We start from the raw sequence: 9898 nt of genomic DNA, 5'->3' as shown, positions 1-9898 counted from the left end.
TCTCCTAGTGGTTCTGTTTCTCTGGAGAACGCTGATTAACACAATCATATTTACATACTTCTCCTTTATCAATCTGTGTCTCAGCTTTATCAATAAAGGCAGAGCTGGAGACAAGGTCTTGTACATAGATACTTAATTTGGGAGGTATCAGGAGTGAGAGAGCAGGGAGAGGTCATGAGTAATACTGTCCTTCTCATGGAGAGGCAGCCTTCCTTTGATCCTCATTGATCAGACTGGCCAGACGGCTCTGTCAGGTTCCAGGCACCCCCAGGAAACCACTGCTTGTCTGTCCTCACTCCTCCTTGTACATGGCCTGAAAATTGGCTCAGAGAACTTATGCAATTCACCAGAGATGTACTCAAGTCGGCCTGGCAGAAGAGGCATTGAAAAACAGGCTGACACATGTTCTGGTTCCTTTTACATCAGATTTTATTCTTCCCTTTACTCACTTATTCTTTCAATAAAAATGTATCAATATCTACCATGTCTTAATAATGATAGCAACATTTATTGAGCGCTTACTATATGCCTGGTACTGTTACTGCTTTATAGGTATTATTTCATTTAATCCTCACAACAGTGTTATGAGGTAAGTGCTTTTAGTATCCCCCATTTTACAGATAAAGAACAAAACACAGAGAAGTTAAATAATGTGCTTGAGGCCACACAGTCAAGAAATGGTGGCGCTCAAATATGACTCGGGAGTTTGGGCTCCTTCCTAACTGCCAGATGTCAACTGTGTTTCAGCTGCTCTGCTTCCAGGTTTCAGGCTCATGATGGGGCATAGAGAGAAAGAGAATGCACACCGGGAGACAGGTGGGTGCCATCCCAACCCAACACAGTAAGTCGGATGGAAGTGTGCACCCAGGTGCCATCGGAGCATGGAGGGGTACTCTCACCCCAGAAGTTGGGGCCACTGAGCTGACTCTTGAATGACAGAAAGTGGAGAAGGGGTGATGTAACTTGGGGAGGAGTCCAGGCAGCAGAAATAACAGAAGAATACCACTGGGAACACCACAGAAGTGTAATGGTTTCAAATTTCAGTGCACACGCTCAGATGGCAAACCATGCCATTGCCTTTTTTCTTTGGGACCTTAAAGTCTATTAGGATCCCCCATTCTCTAGGTGTCAGAAATAATCTCCTTCAATTCAGAGGCTGAGTCCACCCTGGCCCTGGGACCGTGTCCTCAACTGGGGGCTTCTGTGGAGCCATGGTATGTATCTGCATGGAGGACAAAGGTGGAGAAACCATCGTTACTCATCATCAGTCCACATGTTTCTGCTGACACTGCCCACAAGAGGTCCTTGACACAGAATACCGACTTGCTTAGTAAGCCTGTCTTATCTCCTGCTTCCTTGACCTTCTGGCCTCCTTCAGTGATGGCTCTCTCTCTGCTCTCCTTCACTGACAAGCTTCTCCAAAGACTCTCATCGCCATGTCTCCACTTCTTCCCTCACAGTCTTCATTCACTATTCAACACACAGTAATGTGTATTCTGTTCCTACAACACACCCAAAATGTTCTGCTAAGATCGCCACTGGGCTCCACGTTGCTAAATCCAATAGATGCTCTTCTCTTCATCTTAGCTGATTCCCGGCTATATTCAACTTTCATGACCCGACACTTTCCTACTTTTCTTTCTACAACGTTGACCACCTCCAAAAGTCATCCCTGATTTTTCTCTCATCTCCTTGATTTTACCTTTCCCCAAACATTTAATCTATCAACAAGTTCTATCAATTGTATTGTCAAAAATTACACATCAAGTCTATCAACTTCTCTGCAGTTCCGCTGCTAACACAGTGGCATATGCTACAATTCTCTCTCCCCTGGATTAGTGAAACAGCCTCTTCACTCATCTCTCTGCTTCCACACTTGCCTCCAACAATCCAGTCTCTGCACAGTAGACGTGGCATCCTCAGTTCTGTGCAACATCTCATCATGTCTGGCTCCAGGAAAATTCAGTTCTGTTTTTCTTATGAAAATCTTTGGTTTTGTAAGATATCCTTGATGTTTTCTGGCATATAGTTTTATTTATCTTCATTTTTACTGTCAAAAGACACATATAATCACACACACACAGAAACTCTCATTAAGGGCCTATTACTTGTAAATCATTAGCTTGATATAGTAAGACATAAAAAGTAACCTCATTCTTTTAAAAAGTAACTTGATAACAGGGACTCTGGCTTAAGGAGCTCATGAATTGGTTGGAGAAAAAAATAAAACAATGAAAATGTAAGCAAAGAGAAAAAGGTGTAAACAACAGTCCACCATAAAATATCATCACAAGATGGCACAAGATTAGTTGCCAAATTAAATATGAACAAATTATTTGCTACAGAAATTCACAGGAAGGAAAATACTGGAAGCTGGACTGGAAAGAAAAAACTTCAGGGAAGACAGAAAATAAATTTGAATTGGCCCCTGAAGAATGAGTAGGATTTATAAAAGCACAAAGAATTAAAAAGTCATAAAAGCTCAAGTAAACTAGTTTTGCTAAAGAAGAAAGTATGGTTTACTGAGTCATCAGAAAGAAGGCTCACAACAGAATGAGGTCAGCTCAGCGAGGACCATGAATGCCAGGGTGAGAAGTCTGACTGATTTTATAGGCAATGAGAGCCACTTAAGCATTCGATGTAGAGCTTCCCATGATCAATGTGGTACTTTAGGAAGATTATTCTGGCATGGTGTGAGACTGAAGGATGAGAGGAAGCTGTCACTAATACACTCAGCCTCCCTATAGGGAGCTCTCATTTTTTTTTTTTTTTTACATAAGCTTTGTGAACAGTTATCCTCCAACAACAGTTTCTGGATGAGCATCTCCAGGATGGTCATGGCTGCACATATCTTGTTTAATTGGAAGAGACCACAGATAACTAAATCACAGGCTGACACATTTATGATGAGACTGAAGAAGACAAGTCTTTACTCAGTCTGTGTCCACTGGGAAAGCAGGAGGTGCCCTCCACTCTGCTCCCTCCTCCCCTACATCCAGACAAAACACCAGCATCTCCAGGCCACCTCCCTTTGTTCCAGTCAGGTTCATCTGATGCTGTTCCTTACCTTCTCCTTATATCTGACGTCACTGCTCATGCTATTAGGTCCTAAGACTTTGGGACTTCAGCTCCTTTGGCCTTGCCTTTCTTTGGCTATGACAGCAATGGTCATCTCTTTACAGCTGAGACAAAGACCAATTATTTGCATCTTGGTCTCTCCTCTTTACCTTTTAGGCTTCATCCTCTGGGGCAGATGCTACAGAAAGAAGAATGCCGAAATGCTTTTGCTATGTGATGACAATAAGTTATTTCTACTCTTCAAAGCCCTGTAGATCTATGGGCAGGTCTGTGCACTCCGTAGAACAATATCTTGAGAATGAAGCTCAAAATGCACTTCACTCCCATTCTGTGCCAGGCATAGAATATACCCGCCAGCAGAAAACTAGGGGATTGCAACTCCAACACTTCAGTCTCAGACTTACCTTTAGTTTATTAAACACTTTAAAGGATATAACAGTTAATGATGTATCTTCCTGCTCAAATATTATCAATATCTCCTAATATTTCCAAATAAAATCCTTTGAGAGGAAAGAAACTAATACTTTGGGGGATGTCTTAGGTACCAGGCCCTCTTCTAAGCAGTTTTCATACATTATTTATTTCATCTTCTAAACAACACTTTTAGGTGTGTACTATCCCCGTTTTACTGATGAGGAAACTAATGTTGAAGAAGGTTAAGTAACTTGGCCAAGGTAACACAGAATGTAAGGAGTGGATTCAACCTAGCCCCATCTTCACTGTACCACCCAGCCCACTCTGCCTTCACATGGCATTCAGGCTCAAGAGTGTGGCCCCAAACTGCCATTCCAATCTAGTACACATTTTCCCATCTTTTATTTTGTTATATATAAATCACAGTTGTTTGTCTAATCTAATTTCATAATTTCAAAAACATAACTTCATAGAAAACCAACCAGCAGCAGTTGCTAAGCTGAAATACACATACTTTACAACCTAGCAATTCTAATCCTAGGTAAATACCAAGAGAAACATGCACATATGTTCATCAAAGACAGGTACAGTACTCAGAGCAGCACTACTCACACGAGTCAAAAACAAAAACATGGGCATAACCCAAATATCTATCTACAACAGAAGGGACAAATATTTCTACAAGGAAAATATAAATAACAATGAGAACAAACTGTAGCCATACACACGTATGAATCTCACAAACATAATGCTGTGTGAAAGAAGCCGGGCACGAAAAAGTATATGCTCTATGATTCCATTTATATGAAGTTCAGAAACAGGCAAAACTTAGCTGTCCCACTGGAAGCTGGGACAGAGGTCTTCTGCCCCCAGGTGGAGGGGAGCAGATATGACTGAAGAGAGATGACGCCTCAGCACAAATCAAGGTGGTGGCACCAAACTATATTAGAGTCATCGTAGTCTTCACAGGCATGACCTCACGCTGGAAAAAAAAAAAAAAGCCAGTTTTACTAAAGAACATTCTTTTTTTTTTGTGAGGAAGATCAGCCCTGGGCTAACATCCGTGCCCATCTTCCTCTACTTTATATGGGATGCTGCCACAGCATGGCTCGACAAGCAGTGCGTCGGTGCATGCCAGGATCCAAACTGGCGAACCCCGGGCTGCCGCAGCGGAGCGCACGCACTTAACCGCTTGCACCCGTGGCCGGCCCCTAAAGAACGTTCTTGATGGAGCAGTAACTATTATTTTTTTAAAATTTTATTTATTTATTTATTTTTCCCCCAAAGCCCCAGTAGATAGTTGTATGTCATAGTTGCATATCCTTCTAGTTGCTGTATGTGGGACACGGCCTCAGCATGGCCGGAGAAGCGGTGCCTCAGTGTGCGCCCGGGATCCGAACCCGGGCCGCCAGCAGCGGAGCACGCGCACTTAACCGCTATGCCACGGGGCCGGCCCATATGTTATTAACTTTATTAAATCTTGACCTTGAATATACCTTTTTTAAATATTTTGATATAATACGTAGTATGTGATGAAATGGGAAGTAGGCGGGAAGCACTTCTGTTACGCACTGAAGGACAATGGCTGTCTTGAGGAGAAGCACTTGTGTGACAATCTGAGCTGACCTAGTCACTCTTGATAGAATGTCATTTTTACTTAAAAGAATGACTGACAAATTGAAGTTATTCAGTTTGGGTATTTGGCACACATTTTCTCAAAAATTACCTCCAAGAGCCTATCACTTCAAGGAAAACAACTGACGGTATTTGTTGACAATGACAAAATTCAAGCTCTCAGCCAAAATTATGGAAAACTTACACTTGATACAAAGAGCTTGACAGCTTTCCACTATGTAAGACTTTTCTGATAGGTCGGGGGTAGTGTTAAGCAATGTATGGTATTTTGTTTTGTTTTGTTTTCGTATAATGAAACGTGTCAACACTTGGAAGATCTGCAGAACTCAATGAGCAGAGGTCTAGAATAGTAAATCCTTAGAGACGGAACAGTGGTTGCTTGGGGCCGGGTCAAGTGATGGAGCAGGAATGGGGAGAGATGCTAATGTGCTCAGGGTTTCATTTTGCGGTGTTGAAAATATTCTAAAATTAGACTGTAGTGATGGTTGTAAAACTGTAAATATACTAAAAACTACTGCACTGTGTACTTTAAGTGGGTGAATCGTATGGTATGTGACATATATCTCAAAAAAGTTATAAAATAAAAACTCTACCACCGTAATAATATTGTAACATCTGGAGTTTATTTAAAAAAAAAAACAGGTTGTCGACACAAAGGCCATGGTTTGCTGACCCTGTTTTATGTTACAATGTACCATCATCTTTGAGTTTATCATTCTAGAACATCTCTGGTGTCCAGTATTTCAAAGTCCATCTTTAATCTACTATTTTTTTATTCTCCCAACATGCCCTCCTTTTATCTGTGCATCAAAAAAATGTTCTTTAAAGTGAGAATTGCCTCTATTAGTAAAACGAGCTTACTTCTAACCAACACTCCACAATCAACACACACAACAACAACAATAAGAGATATCAGCTGAGGCTACAGTCATCTGTAGGTTGCTTGATTGGGGCTGAAGGATCTGCTTCTAAAATCACTCATGTGGCTGTTGGCACGAGGTCTCGGTTCTTCACCTCAAGGATTTCTCCATCTGTTGCCTGAGTTTCCTCATGACATGTCAGCTGACTTCCTCCTGAGCAAGAAATCCAAGAGAGAGCAAGGAAGACACCTCAGTGCCTTTTCTGACCCAGTTTCTGAAATGTACAACATCACTTTCACTTTCTTCTATTTGTTAGGAGTGAGTCGTCAAGTTTTACCCACACTCAAGGAGAGGGGAATTAGGCTCCACCTTTTGAAGGGAAGAATATCAAAGAATTTGTGGACATATCTTAAAACCACCATAGCCACCTTGGCAGTATACAAACAGGCTCTCATCTCCTCTGTGGGAAGGCAGAGAAACTGGGGACCAGGCCCAAGACTTAATGGTCAGAACAGCCAAACTCCAAAGATGGATAAATTCCCAACAAAGGTAGGTCTGCTGTACCAAGGTCAAGGCCCGGTTGGGAAAAAGATGGATGGAGTTATCTAGATTGATGTCCCTGAAGATCCTGAATCCCCAGATTCCCCTGAACCCTCTGAGCCTCCAGAGGTAGCCCACTCCTTTCCATTATGCACTAACCTCCTGTCTCCCACTTGCTTGGAGATGATGCAGAGGCTGCTTCCCCACAAGACAATGTTCACCCACCCACCTCCATCTCAGTGGGGTGTGGATATTCAGGATCTGCCCTTCCTGGCCACCAGGACTTTAATCCCTACAACTGTGATTTAATCTCAAAATTAGGATTAAGTCACAACATAACCCAGCTGCTGACACATTGAGGCTCACAAGGGAGCAAAGGGACTGTGCCCCAAGGAGCTACAAAACCTACCCAGCATGGACCAGCATAAGTCAGGAGAGCGTGTGTGAGACTGGAGTCTAGGGTGCTTGATCAAGAGGACTGGAACATAAGTTGAATAAGGGAGAGTTGATCCATTTGCAAGCTCTTTCCTAGGATCCAGGATTCAACACTTACTCATTAAGAAAATGAATAGGCAAGCTACAGATTGGGGAAAATATTCTCAACACATGTATCTGACAAAAGACTTGTGTCAAGAATATATAAAGAACTTCTACAACTCAATAATAAACAGACAATCCAACTTTTACAAAAAACTTGAGTAGACAGTGAACAAAGAAGAAATGGCCAGTGAACACATGAAAAAGTTCTCAACATCATAAGTCATCAGTAAAATGCAAATTAACCCCATGAGATACTTCCACACACCCACTAGGATGGTTAAAATGAAAAAGACCGACAACACCAAGTGTTGGTGAAGATGAGAAACAACTGGAACTCTCATATTTTGGTGTGTAAAATGGTACAATCACTTTAAAAACTGTTAGGCAGTTTCTTAACTGAAACCCAGCAATTCCACTCCTAGGTATACATCCAAGAGCAACACAAATTTAGGTCCACAAAAAGCCTTGTACAAGAATGCTTGTAGGAGTTTCATTCACAATAGTGCCAAAATTGAAAACAGCTCAGGCGTCCATCAATAGAAGAGATAAACTGTGGTATGGTCATATAACAGAAAACTACTTTGCAATGAAATGGATTGAATTATTAATACACACAACAATATAGATTAATCTCAGCAGTATTACGCTGAATGAGGAAAGCCCGACACAGACTAGTACACGCTGCCATTAGTACATACTTCCATTCAGAAATTCTAACAGACAAAAGTAATCTATAGGGATAGAAATCAGAGTAATGGTTGCTTTTGGAGGAGGAACTGACTGGGAAGGGGTACAGGGGAACTCTCTGGGGCTGATGGACATGCTCTATATTTTGATAGGACTGTGAGTTACAAGGGTATATGCATTTGCCAAAATTGATTGAATTGTACACTTAAGATCCATGCATTTCACTATATGCAAATTATACTCTGATTAGGATAAGGAATAAAACTCATCATTTTTCCTTCCAAACCTCTTCCTCTTACCATTTATCTTAGTTAACACATCACCACCTATTTAGTATTCTTCAAGCCCAATTCATCCTAGACTTCTCTCTCCCTCTTCCTGCCACTGTCTCTCCCTCTATCGCCAAACCCTTTGGAATCCTTCTCCTAGAGAACTCTCAAATCTGTCACCTTATTTCCATTACTAATGACCCGGGCTTAGTTCACACCCCTGGACTAATGAAATAGACTTATAGCTGGACTTACCCTTTCCTATTTGACTCCTTACAATGCCAATAAAGTGATCTTCCTAAAATTCCTAATTTATTACGTCATTCTCTCACTAAAAAATTCTTCAATAGATTTACACTACCTGTGAAAGACTATCTAAATTCCTGGCAGAACAACACGGCAACAGCTACCTAGTCTAGTCTGTGAGCATGCCCAACAGATTTCATGTCCGAAGTAGTCTGGTCCCCAAGTAGAGGCCTGGCAGTCTCATCTTCTGTCTGATGAACTATGCATTTATGTGTCAGGTTCAAGCATATAGCCTGGATTTCATAATCATCTCAGTTCAGTGACAAATTCTCATCCTCCTCCTTTAATGCCTCAGTGAAAGGAGTCCAACTCCAGCCACCAAGACTCAAACCCTGGAGGCACCAGTTCTCCCCACCCCTCATCAGCCACACCAGGTGAGACACAAAAGTCCTTCCCATTTAGCCTCATCAGCATCCATCGAGCTGACTGGCTGCCTTGTTCTAACGTCAGGACTGTAGCACCCCTCTTTTATTACGGCCTTTGCCTCTCAACCGGTTTTCTCCACTTTAAATGCAACTTAGAGGACTTACGCCCGACACATTAACATCTTGCGTGGTTCAGATTTCAGCATCCCAGAGACTCCCACTTTCCCTGGGTAGCACTATAACTGTTGCTTTACTTGGAGTTTTGTATTACAAATTTCAAAAAGATTAGCTTAAAAATGAGGACTCCCAGTGATCAAATCAACTCTCCATTTTTATGACTCACTTTATCTCAAAGTTAACGTCAGAGGCTGGTCTAACATCCCAGCAAAGGCTTACTTTCATGTCATTGAAAATGTCTCAGCAAAAATTGAACTGCCTTTGTTGGGGCTGTTATTTATAAAAGAAATGTCCAGAGCATGGCAGGTGAGAAGATATTACCTCTGAGATGCCTTCTAACACAGATGTTTTTCTAATATTCAAGGTGGCAGATTAAAGATGGCCATAAATTGACACTCCTCCCATTAGAGGTGGGGTCTATGTAGCCTCCCTTTAAATTTGGGCAGGTTCTATAACTGCTTTGACCAACAGAATACTTCAAGCGTGATGCTGTGCCAGCTTCCAGGCCCAGCCCTTAAGAGACAAGCAGCTTCCATTTCTTGTGTCTTGAAACAGTTGCTCTTGGAGCCCTCAGCCGCCATGTAAAAATTCCAACTGTCCTAAGGCCGCCGTGCTGGAGACACACGTAGGGAGGTCCTGAGACCACACGATAGAGAGAGATGCCCAGGCTGCCCCAGCTGAGGTCTCAGACATCACGGAGCATAAATGAATCTTCCTCACTGTCTTCTGTCTGAATTTCTGTCCTACAAAACTGCAAGGAATATTTATTTATCCAATGAATATTTACTGGATATCTACTATGTGTCAGGTTCCACTCTGCATGCTAGAGTTACACTGGTGAACAAAACTAACAGTTCCTGTCCTCTGGGAGCTGACAATGAATGATAAAATATAAAAAGAGAAAAGCCAATAAGCCACAGTTGGGCTCAAGAATTAAAAAATGGTCTCAGTGCACAAGGTACACATGTACGCAGTGGTGGCAGGAGGGCAGCCCCACGCCTACTGGGACCTAGGCATGGAACCCAGC

General features: G+C 42.1%; 1 long non-coding RNA gene across 1 annotated transcript; it reads right to left on the bottom strand.

Moving 5' to 3' along the window:
* Positions 1-947: 947 nt before the first annotated feature.
* On the bottom strand, positions 948-3305 carry LOC147911427 (uncharacterized). The gene is made up of 3 exons (XR_015551208.1): positions 3068-3305; positions 1881-2050; positions 948-1222 (listed from the first exon to the last, which is right to left on the bottom strand). It is a non-coding gene; the product is annotated as an uncharacterized LOC147911427 (long non-coding RNA).
* Positions 3306-9898: the final 6593 nt, after the last annotated feature.

The sequence above is a fragment of the Ceratotherium simum genome, unplaced genomic scaffold (assembly GCF_057802395.1).
Source record: "Ceratotherium simum simum isolate JZ-2026a unplaced genomic scaffold, ASM5780239v1 HiC_scaffold_43, whole genome shotgun sequence".
Taxonomy (NCBI): Eukaryota; Metazoa; Chordata; class Mammalia; order Perissodactyla; family Rhinocerotidae; genus Ceratotherium; species Ceratotherium simum.
The sequence above is the reverse complement of the archived record's forward strand: the minus strand, read 5'-3'. Positions and strand labels throughout refer to the sequence as shown.